Source organism: Phyllostomus discolor, chromosome 2 (genome assembly GCF_004126475.2).
Source record: "Phyllostomus discolor isolate MPI-MPIP mPhyDis1 chromosome 2, mPhyDis1.pri.v3, whole genome shotgun sequence".
Classification (NCBI taxonomy): Eukaryota; Metazoa; Chordata; class Mammalia; order Chiroptera; family Phyllostomidae; genus Phyllostomus; species Phyllostomus discolor.
In genome coordinates, this window is record NC_040904.2 from 104,529,717 (window position 1) to 104,540,375 (window position 10,659).

The following is a 10,659-nucleotide window of genomic DNA, read 5'->3' on the forward strand; positions in this document are numbered from 1 at the left end:
GGAGGACACATGGACAAAAACTAGGGGTGGGGGCTAATGGGGGGAAGGGCGGAGGGTCGGCTGGGTGGGCTGGAATGGGAGTAGGGGGGAGAAAACTGTACTTGAACAATGATTAAAATTTTAAAAAATTTAAAAAAAAATTCTGCTTCTTCATCCACTTACTACTTCTTGCCTCCAGTTTTGGAAAAAAAATTGTTCCTCCTTCTAAAAATAAACTTAATACAATTCCTACAGCCCATTTTTTCCATATTAACCCAATCCATTCAGTCCTTTACTGCCATGCACTCTGGCCTCTGAATTGTTCTCTTGAAGACAACAACAACATCAAAAAATTCCATGTGCTAAATCCTATGACCCACCACCCAGGTCCTTATCCTCTCTCTGGCAATGACGCGTGAACTGCACCTTTGCACTGCGCCACGTATGTCTATTCTGGTCTCTAGCTGCTGTTTCTTTCTCCAATGACTACTGGTCCTCTTCTTAGCCCACAGAGTGGATATTTTCCCTAGTTCTGCCCTGGAGCTTTCTCTAATTCTCTGGCCATCAGGATCTCATCTTTTACCACTGCTTCTACATTTTCATTCCTCATATGGTTATCATCCTCCAGCTCCCCAAAATATTTAAACCATCACCCTCTGCTAATCTTATTCCTGAGGAATTAAAAAATAATGGTTTCTTTTTAACTAGATCTTCAATTATTGCTTCAGTTAACACCTCAATTAACAGTCCAAATAATTTCATAGCCATCAGTGTCCTATCAAATCCAGAATTAGTAGCTTCAATTATCAACACTATGTACATATTCCCAAATCTCTATCAGACCTCTTCTTCAGCTGAATCCAGTACTTTTAATTCTAACTAGATAATTCCTTTCAGATACTTCCACCAGTGCCTGACACATTGGTCAATGTCTTAACACTGAAGTAGCCATTCTTCCGCCACCAAAATAGTTCTGCTAACTGATCCAGTAATTTCTGTTAGTGGCACCCCCATTCTCACTGTCACCTATGTTAAAAGCCCTAGAATTTCCCTTAGCTTTTCTTGTTCACTGTTTCTCAAGTGTCCCAAAAGCCCATGTGCTATCAAATCCTTCAATTCTTTCTTTGCCATATTTCTTATATCTATCCCTTTCCTTTTATTCCCACTACCACCATTCCAACTTAGACTCTCAATACTTCACACTTTTGTCACAGTCTTCTAACTTTGTCTCCTGGTCACTAGATTCCCTTCACTGCAAACAAACAAAAAAACAGGTCACCACACTAAGTATTCATAAACCCACCTTATTTCCCCACTCAAAAAACATCAATGGTTCCTCACTGCATAGTGAGTCAAGTTAAAACTCCTTAGACTTCAAAAAAATAGAACCTACTCAGTTGTCCAACAATTATGGAATGGATAAATGCACTGTGGCATGTTCATGTTGTAGAATCCCAGAGCAAAAAAAAAATGAACTACTACTATACACATCATGGATGAACCTCACAGACATATGGTCAGCATAATGAACCAGACACAAAAGTGTGATTCCACTTACATGAAATGCAAAAACACACAAAACTACTCTGCTGTGACAGAGGTCGGAATGAGTTGCTTCTGGTTGGAGGAGGCATCAACTTGGAGGTGACACGAGGAAGGCTTCTAACATGTCGGAAACATTCTATATCTTGAACTCGGCAGTGGTTACAAACCACTGTACAATACCTAAAATATGTCATTAGCCCGTACCCTTGAGATTTGAGCACTTGATGTAAGTTATATCTCAAATATTTTTTAAATCAGTTCAGTCCAGACTTTTAGATGTTTCAACTACTTTACAGCTTTATTTCCGTCCATTCATCAACATGAATCCTAACTTCTAGCTAACCTAGACCACCAACCTCTAAACACAACCCCAACTTTTCTCACTGTCACTCATCTCCCACCATCTTGCCTATTATAATCCTATTTATCCTTCACGGTCTAAGCTACACACCAAGTCCTCCACAAAATTGAATCTGCCATAGTACTTCTATCAGAGATGGACATGACCACATTCTTGACCCTAGATCAACTCCTAAAGAACAGAAACTGCATCATATATAAACATACATCCTTCACAGTGCCTACCATGGAATCTTGTACAAAGTATAAAAAAATATTTCCTGAATGAATAAACTCTGCAGTTAATCAAAAGCACCCTTCAGTCTAACCCAACCTTCTCAAACCCATCCATTCCAGTCTCCACTCAAAATTTATTCCTCAGTTTACATATTTAATCGTTCAACAAATAACTGGGGACCTACTGTTGCCATAAACTGTACTCTAATGTACCCCACTAAACTACCAAAAAACGCAATCCAGTTTTAGCTGCTGCATTTTGAATCTTTCCACAACTCTAAATTTCCAGTCATCTCCCCCCCCATCCAATCACATCCCACCCTTTCATTTCGAATCTTTCTGCTGTCAAACTAATTTAAGTTCTTCTTAGTTTCTCCAGTAGTTTCTCTTCTTCTCACCTCCAACCTTACTCTACCACCACTCCACCCTGCCCCAAATCTATCCTGTGTGGTGTAGCATACTGTCAGATCAAGTCCTCTAACATACATAGTCCTCAATTCAATGCTCCAGAAAGTTCAATAGCTATAGTTTAATGATATATATATTAACATACTTTAATGATAAATGTTAACATATTTTAATCCTCAAATCCTTGCGTAGAAGGTATGATTATCAATTTTCTGATGAGAAAACTGAGTCTCAGAGAGCAAGTAATCTCTCAATAATCACAAAATGGGTAAACAGATGGGCCAATACTAAAACCCAGCTTCTGTCTGCTTACTAAGCACAACACTATGTCATATCAAATACAAACTATTTATCTTAGCTTTCAAGGCCATCTATTTTCTACCCAACCCCAAATAACTCTCTTTCTACCTTGGATCATATCATGTTCTATTCATGAACTCTATGTTCCAGACTATGGGTAGTGATCATTTACTTAGTTAGTCATGAAATCAGTTTAATGAATGATAGCCGTCTTTTCTTCTTTTTAGCCAAACAAAATAGAAAGCATTTGAGTACATCTAGCATGGTAAGAAATGTTATTGTTATTGAAACTTTTTCTTTTATGCATACACACAAACATTCATACATGCATATATTAGGTGAAGATGTAACATATATTTCTTCCTATAGGTCATAGTTAAAAAAATTTAAACTCTCTATTCCCTATGTATCATTGCTCCTCACCTCCAAACCTTTGATTTTGCTAATCTCTCAGGTTGGAATGCTCTCTTCCCAGTAATTTCTGCCAGTCAGGATCCTATCCATTCCTTCCAAGCCCAGCTAAAATATCACTTCCATGCCACTAAATGCAGTCCCAGGTTTTTCCCTTAGTCAAATGCTTTTTACTCCCTTTTACTTCAGTAACACTGAGTATTTTTCTTATGACATATTTGTGATCATAGTGTAGTTATTTGTGCATAAGTCCAGCTGCCTATTAGAATATAAAAAGCAAAGAATTTATTACTTACTGAATCCAACAATGCTTTTGCATATAACAAGCATGCATTATCTGTGGACTAAAGAAAACTCATCCCATCATTTTCTGAAACCTCAGTTATAAATCAACATGATAAATAATTTCTACTACTGTTATCTTTCAAATAGACTTACCATCTTCCTCCCCAGAACAGCCATTTCAAATAATCCTCTTTACCCTCAATTTTCTATTGCTTTCCTCTAAACATAAACTGTCCTATATTAATCTTTTTCTTCTTTCAGAATTATACTTTCTATCAGATAAAACCTTTTCTTCTCCATCTGCTTATCTTTCACGTTATTCCTAGTTTTCTAGCATCCATAATGATAATTTTACAGCAGTTGAACAGATTTTTCTTTCATTTTGCCTTTTCAATTCATGTATGCACAGGGATGGGCAAAAGTAGGTTTACAGTCGTGAGTACGGGAAAGTTTTATTCTTGTATTGTTATTATTAAATATCATATTCTTTATTTGTATTATTTGTGTTAATTATTATTATTATTATTATTATTATTTTGTGTCCTTACTTATTATTATCTTTTAGGTAATGATGGCTGGTAATTTAACCTACTTTTGTCCACCCCTGTACACTTGTCAGCCCCATTACATTCTTTATAGAAAAAGACTGGCTATAAATAAATAAATTGAAACAAACAGAAAACATATAGAGAATTTGGATCTAAATTATCTAAGATAATTATCTAAGATAATTCAGATCTCCTACCTTGTCTCAAATACTTTCTCATTCACTCATCTGTTCATCATTCATGTGTCTACTGGACATAGGCCCTCAATTCTTTGTCTATTCTACTCTGTAATTCAGAAAGCAGCATTAAGAAAATCATGCAGGAAAATGCTAGAATAACAGCCAAGTTGACTCATGCTCTTCACTCACAGAAACCAAGCAACCTGTGGGGTACAGGCTCAAAAATGGAAAAGCTACAAGTTACACTAGACATAGATGGAAAGAGATCACCCCCCTCAGTTGTCTGGAGCGCTCAAAATCTACCCAACAAAGTAGATTTGAAAAGGAGCAAACCAGTAGGAGTAGCTAAAATGAAATAGGCAGAAAGCATACAAACAAAAATAGATTAGGACTCTGGGTTCATTCTAGGGCTGCAAGAGAAATTTGGAGCAATTTAGTTTCTCTCTTGAGATCCCTAAGGAACCCTTTCAAGTATCTAGCTAAAGTATGGTACACTGCAATCCCTTTCCCCAAATCTTAGCCAATATTCATTTCTCCATTCTCTGAACTCCTACAGCACTTACTGTCTGCAAAACTCATTTAGGAACTTAATCATAAACTATCTTGTTCACAGTAATGAAACTATTAACAAACATAACCTGAATTTATTTACTTGTACATATTAAAATCAGTGTGATCTTCTTTAAAATATTTACCTTGGGAGGCTACTACTTAACTCATTTATTCACGCCATCCATCCGATCATCTGATGCATTTAACCAACATTCATCTAGGGTCTCACTAACTACATGTGAATGGTCACCAACATTCAAAATATCTCCGACTTCCTCTTTAGGAGTGTTTTCCAAAGTCAGTTAATATGTCAACCAAAAAAAAATATTCACTCCCAGTTCTGTGACTCAGTGTATTTAGACCAAAACTGTTCTTTATTCACTCTACTGATATCAACAGATCTTTAGCATTTCTAAAAATCAATCTTTCAAACTAAAAATATGTCACCAATGAGACTATTCAGAGTAATAGTATGCCCCGTATTATTTGTAACTGTGCCATCCTGGAGGGATTATGAACTCTGAGAAGACCGGGACCATGTTTCTCTCACCTTTAAAGGCTGCTTCCCCCAACAGCAGACAACAGGTACTCAAGGTAAATTGTATAGGATGTGCTAAGAGGCTCAGGAGGTAATTCAGAAAAGGTGTTCCAAAAAAGTTCTGAACACTTCTCTGAAAATGACTATCAAAATATAAAAATTCTCACCAAAGGTGTACTTTTGATATTTGTTTTAAAAAATCAACTTCTGTAATCTTACACTGTTACTGAATTAATTCAAACTTTCTCTCCCTAAAAGAACATAAGTATTATAAATACCCTGAGAGAAGGAACTTCATCGAACACTTTTTTATCATCTTAAGAATGAATCAAATCAAATCAGACAGATTCTTGAAACAGAGAAAAATATCTTAAGCAGTCATTAAGGCCTGGGGTAAGAAAATCCAAATTAAAGCAGCCCCCAGCTCCAGACCAGATTCACTCAGGTTAAACTAGCCTCAGATTAGACTAGAACCTTTGGTCCCACCCCTTCAATGTTTTTGCAAGACTGTTACAGTTCCATTCTAATCCATTTTGTATTTCTTCCCTTAAATCTAAAGGCCTTGCCCAGTAGGATATCCCTTTTGTATGTGTGGTCTGTCCCTCTCTCTCCCTCTCTCTCTCTCCCTCTCCCTCTCCCTCACACACACTCACATATTGTGTCTGCAATACCCCCACAGGGCTCTCAGCAATTTCATACATTCCCACTATTTATTACTAAACAGTGAATGTTACTTTCTATCAGTCATTCAACAGGTATTTTATTAAGCACTTAAGAATCAGGCTGTTGTGAGTGTCCCCAGAGATTAAAGTAAATCTCAGCTCTAGGGCAGGTTACAATAACCACCTTTTGCACAACAGAGAATAATTCTCATAAGCAAAGACAAGATTTAGCGGTATGTGAATGTTGTTTTTATTCAGAGTAAGAAAGAACTCAAGAGGTGGGGCCATTTAAACAAGACTTCCTAAAACAGGAGCAAGATCCTTCTACTCTCCCAATCTCAGTCACACTGATTTGGGAATGTTGCACCTCACACACAAAGTCCAAAAACCAGCCTTTTATGAATCTGTCCTAATATATGAGCACCATACGTTTTTCCACCATATTTACCAACATACTTGTGTCTTAAGTATGCTAATTTCCTTATAATTTCAACAAATCTCAGTCTCACCACTATAATTTAACTCTCCTTCACAACAAGTATATCGAAATGTCCTCAGAATTCTTTACCTTTTCTACACCCTCCCACAAATTTACCACCACCTGCTCATACCCTGTCCCTCAGCTCCTCCCCACTTATCACATTTCCCCATCCCTCCATCCACACAAAAATGAAACACAGATCCACACCAATCCTTCCTTCCAGAAAATGTAAGAACTGACATAGAAGCATGGAAAAAACAATTAAGGGTCACTTGATTCCATCCCCGGATTCACCACACTAAAACTCTCCAGAAGACTGTCAAAGAATACTACTGTGCAGCTGACCTGGTGACTAATTCCAAGATGAACTATCACTGCCAAGCAATCTTCATCTCTAACAAGCAACTGTTATGCTGCAAAGATGCTGTTCCTACACCCTACTCTTCCTTGTTGGTCCATCCATCAAACCTCCCTTTATCATCTCACCCAGTATTTCCAGTCTGCTTTTAAATGCTTTCTCTTTATGTATATTAAAGATATAAAAACAGAATAAAAAAGTTAAAATAGTAACTGTCAAAGGTTACAAAGGAGAAGCAGGAAGGGAATAATGCCAGTGACATAAAGCCTTTCCATTCACAGTAAGAAGCCTTTGACTACTTCATAATGTCATTTTAATCAACCAGAAAATAATAGTACATGCTAATTATTTTTGAACCTCGAGAAAAACATAAGAGCTAGAAAAATTAATGCTTAGAAATAGGAGACTCTAGAAAGTGGAAGTGCAATTAAACAAGTGAGACAGGGGCTATTGCTTTTCATTATAAGCTCTCACTACAATTTTGTTTTTTAATTATGCACATATATTATTTCACATATTTTAAAAATGGGAGAAAAACAATAATGACATACTATACTGAAGTCCATAAACTTACAAGCTTTATAAACTTAAAAAAATATTTAAAAGCTGATACTACACAGTGCCAGTGAGGGGGAAGAAAAACACACCCTCTCACACTACGATGATAATAAAAATGTAAAACACTGAATAATCTTACAGTAATACATAACATACTGACAGTTTTCCAAATTTTAAAAAATAATCTGGATTATTTCTATAAATTTAATAAGAGCCCCTCTCCACTCCAATGCCAAATTATCATCCTCCTTTAGAGATAGTTGTTAAATAAACGACTGAATTTTTCCATCGCTCTCCCGAACTTCTTTCCATGTCCCCCATTAATCCCTCCACCCTCTACTTCCATAAAAGGATTTTCAAACCACCCTCTCCTCAGCTGAATTAATATTACAACGTAATGTGTATACAAGTCTTTCCTAATAACCAATTTTCAGGTGAATAAAGCTGATTCAAAAGGTGAATAAAGCTTTAAGAACATGGTTCTAACACAGAGTTCCCTACTGAAATCGGGGAGTGAACTCAGGAGCAAATCCAATAGGTCTTGGTTCATTTCCTGATATAAAAATGCTAATACTCCCTCCAACCTGGATTTAGAAGTATCCATTCTCTTCAGGTTCCCCTAAACTTCAAGGCAACCTTACAATCTAAGACCAAAATAGATATTCTGCTGGCTTACACTCTATAGGCTGATTCATGTTCTTCAATACCACCATGCCTCAGTGAGAATATACATTCAGGAACTGTGAATGGCAAAAGGTCTGCCATCAGCCAGAGTTACGGAACCAATCCAGTCAATTATACTAATCTGAGGTACAAATGGAGCCACCAAAGGGCCACCATGCATGGAATCCCACCACCACCAATTATAACCCCAGGGACTGCAATCCAAGCTGAATAATACCGCACTAATTCTCCTGGACCAGTTAAGCTGAGCAGTGAAGAAGAAAACCAAGTGAAGTAATTTCCATTCCAGCATTTGCCAAGATTGTGTTCGTCCAGTCTCTGGTAAGTAATAATACTTCAAATTTGCAAAAATCTAAACTCCCGGGTCTAGAGAATACCTTTAGGCCAGGTGTTTCCTTAAGATCTGTTTCAGAGATTCTCACATCCACTGGTGCAGGTCTAAAATGTCTGAGACCAAACTACATACTAAGATCTAATTCTCAGTGACCCCAACCACTGCCAGGACCCACACTTACCAGATGTCATCTACAGTAGAGCCCAACCAGGTTCAGAACTAGGCCACCCTGGTCCATCTGGAATAACGCTTTAGTCTTCGGGCAAACATTCATTAATTCTACTATATTGTCTATTCTACCATGAATTCTCTTCATTTTATCTAATATTAACACTCCCTCTTGCTTCAAACGCTATTCTTTCTATTCACGGGAACTCCTTATATTCCTCCTTTCCTTTTCCTTAAATACGCTTCAGTTTTTTCCATAACGAAATACCTAATATATCTGCACAATGAACACTCTCCCAGAATCCTCAAGACTTCTTCACAGCCACCCTCTGCATTCCTCCACCTATCCGGCATTCTTCCCCCAAGCCGCTCTCCTTGTACACACTCCCACTAGGTTTCCTGCAAGAATTCCCTTTTCTCCAATCCCTGCCCTTCCTTCTCCCAAAGAACACTCAGGCAGCAACAGTGACTGAGGCCTGCGGTGCATAAAGCACTGCACCAGGCACGGTGGACAGAGACCTGGTGTCTCCCTAGCCTTTTCACACCCACACCGAGTACCCTCTGGCCTCCCCGTGCAAACATTCCACCTTCTCCCCTACCTCTGACACCTCCCTCAGGCCTCGGAGGCCGCCTAGTTGCCTCTGCCACCCCCGGCATTATCCTTTCTCAATCCCCCAACCCACCATCCGCGCCCTGCTTCCTCCCGTCCCCCCAGCCTGCTCCTGCGTTTCCCCCGGCCTCCGCCGGTTCCCTGGCCACCCCCAGCGTCGCCACGGCTCGCTCCCCCCGGGGTCAGGCCTTTACCGCCGCGCGCTCCCCCCCGCGCGCCACCCCCTCCCCCTCCCCCGCCCTCCCCCGGGCCCGGGCCTGCCAGGCCCAGCGCTTTACCGCGGGCGGGCGCCGAGTCGTGCGATCACCGACTGTAGACGGCAGCAGCTCCAACCTTTCTAGGGACCTTGAGAAGAGGGGAAGGGAGGAGGGGGGAGAACTTTTGCTGTAGCAGATTCGACAACTGCTCCCACCCCTGCGCCTTTCTCCTCTTCCTCCCCCTCCTCCTCCTCTTCCTCCTTCTCTTCCTCCTCCCAGAGCAGTAGAGACGCAGACATGCCTCGGCTAGAGCGCCGCCGCGGTGGCCGCCACTGCCGCCGCAGTGTCTTATGGGAAGACCCGCACTCGGGAAGCGATCCGGGACGCCAGCCCTCTCTATCTCCGGGTCTTAGCTGGGAAGACCGAATGTGGCTTCGATTCCGGCGCCTGCGTGTCACTAGCCCGGCGCGAGGGAAGCTGATCCCGAGCTACAGTTCGCCCGGGCTGGTCCTGGGAAGATAGCAGTTTCAAAAAAATCTGGAAAGCTGACTGGAAGTCCGCCTTCAACCCTTCGTCAGTGCATAGCGTGCTGAGAAGTGGTGGACTCGGGGGTCATTCGTGTTTCAGGCCCTGGGAAAAGGAAGGTGAAAGGTTATCTGCCAAAATTTCTTGGCTTTTTCGTTTCTCCTCCCTCACCTAGCCCTTTCCACACCACCTCCAGTCGTTAGCCTCCACCATCCCAAATGCCACCTTTTACGGAAGCTGCAGCTTTGCGCCCTTGAAGCTAGCAAACCCCCTTAGTGTCTGTAAACTGAGATGCAGGGTGTGAGCATAAAGATCAAGAGATGCGGTTATGGATTCTATTGCGCAAGGTCTTACATGGTATTTTCCGCTCACTTCACCTGGGGCCCAAAACTTTTCAGTCTAGATGACAAAGACTTGGTAATGATCTATGCAATGCTGGAATTGCACAATTAAGTCTCCTCCCTTGAAGGCCCTTTAAGTGACCTTAGACAAATTGTGACCTCCGTAATGGTGCCTTCATTCAACTAACACTTAGAAGCCACCCTGAGGTCCCTGTGCGTGCTGGATGGTTTACAATTACTCATCTTTATGTCCCCACCCTAGCACAAGGTTGGCCATGTGGCATAATAGATGCTCGGTGATTTTTGAGTGATTATTAGCGTCAGCAACTTACCTTAGGAAGAAATGCCTTCAGTACTGTCTCTTCATAATAGTCTGAAGATTTATTTAGAGTGTCTGTCCTATAGTTAAACATATCCTCT

The 10,659-nt window shown here is 40.4% G+C and overlaps 1 protein-coding gene across 9 annotated transcripts in view; it reads right to left on the minus strand.

The window, feature by feature from the left end:
- The window catches only part of ZNF148 (zinc finger protein 148), a 129,221-nt gene extending 119,503 nt beyond the window's left edge, over positions 1-9,718 (minus strand). For 5 of the 9 annotated variants that reach the window (XM_036018222.1, XM_036018219.1, XM_036018220.1 and 2 more), the window contains exon 1: positions 9,455-9,634. The gene's annotated coding sequence lies outside the window, so the exon portion shown is untranslated. Of the gene's footprint in view, positions 1-9,454 lie in introns of all 9 variants that reach the window. The other 4 variants (XM_028505212.2, XM_036018223.1, XM_028505210.2 and 1 more) reach the window with 3 other exon arrangements.
- Between the last annotated feature and the right edge of the window lie 941 nt (positions 9,719-10,659).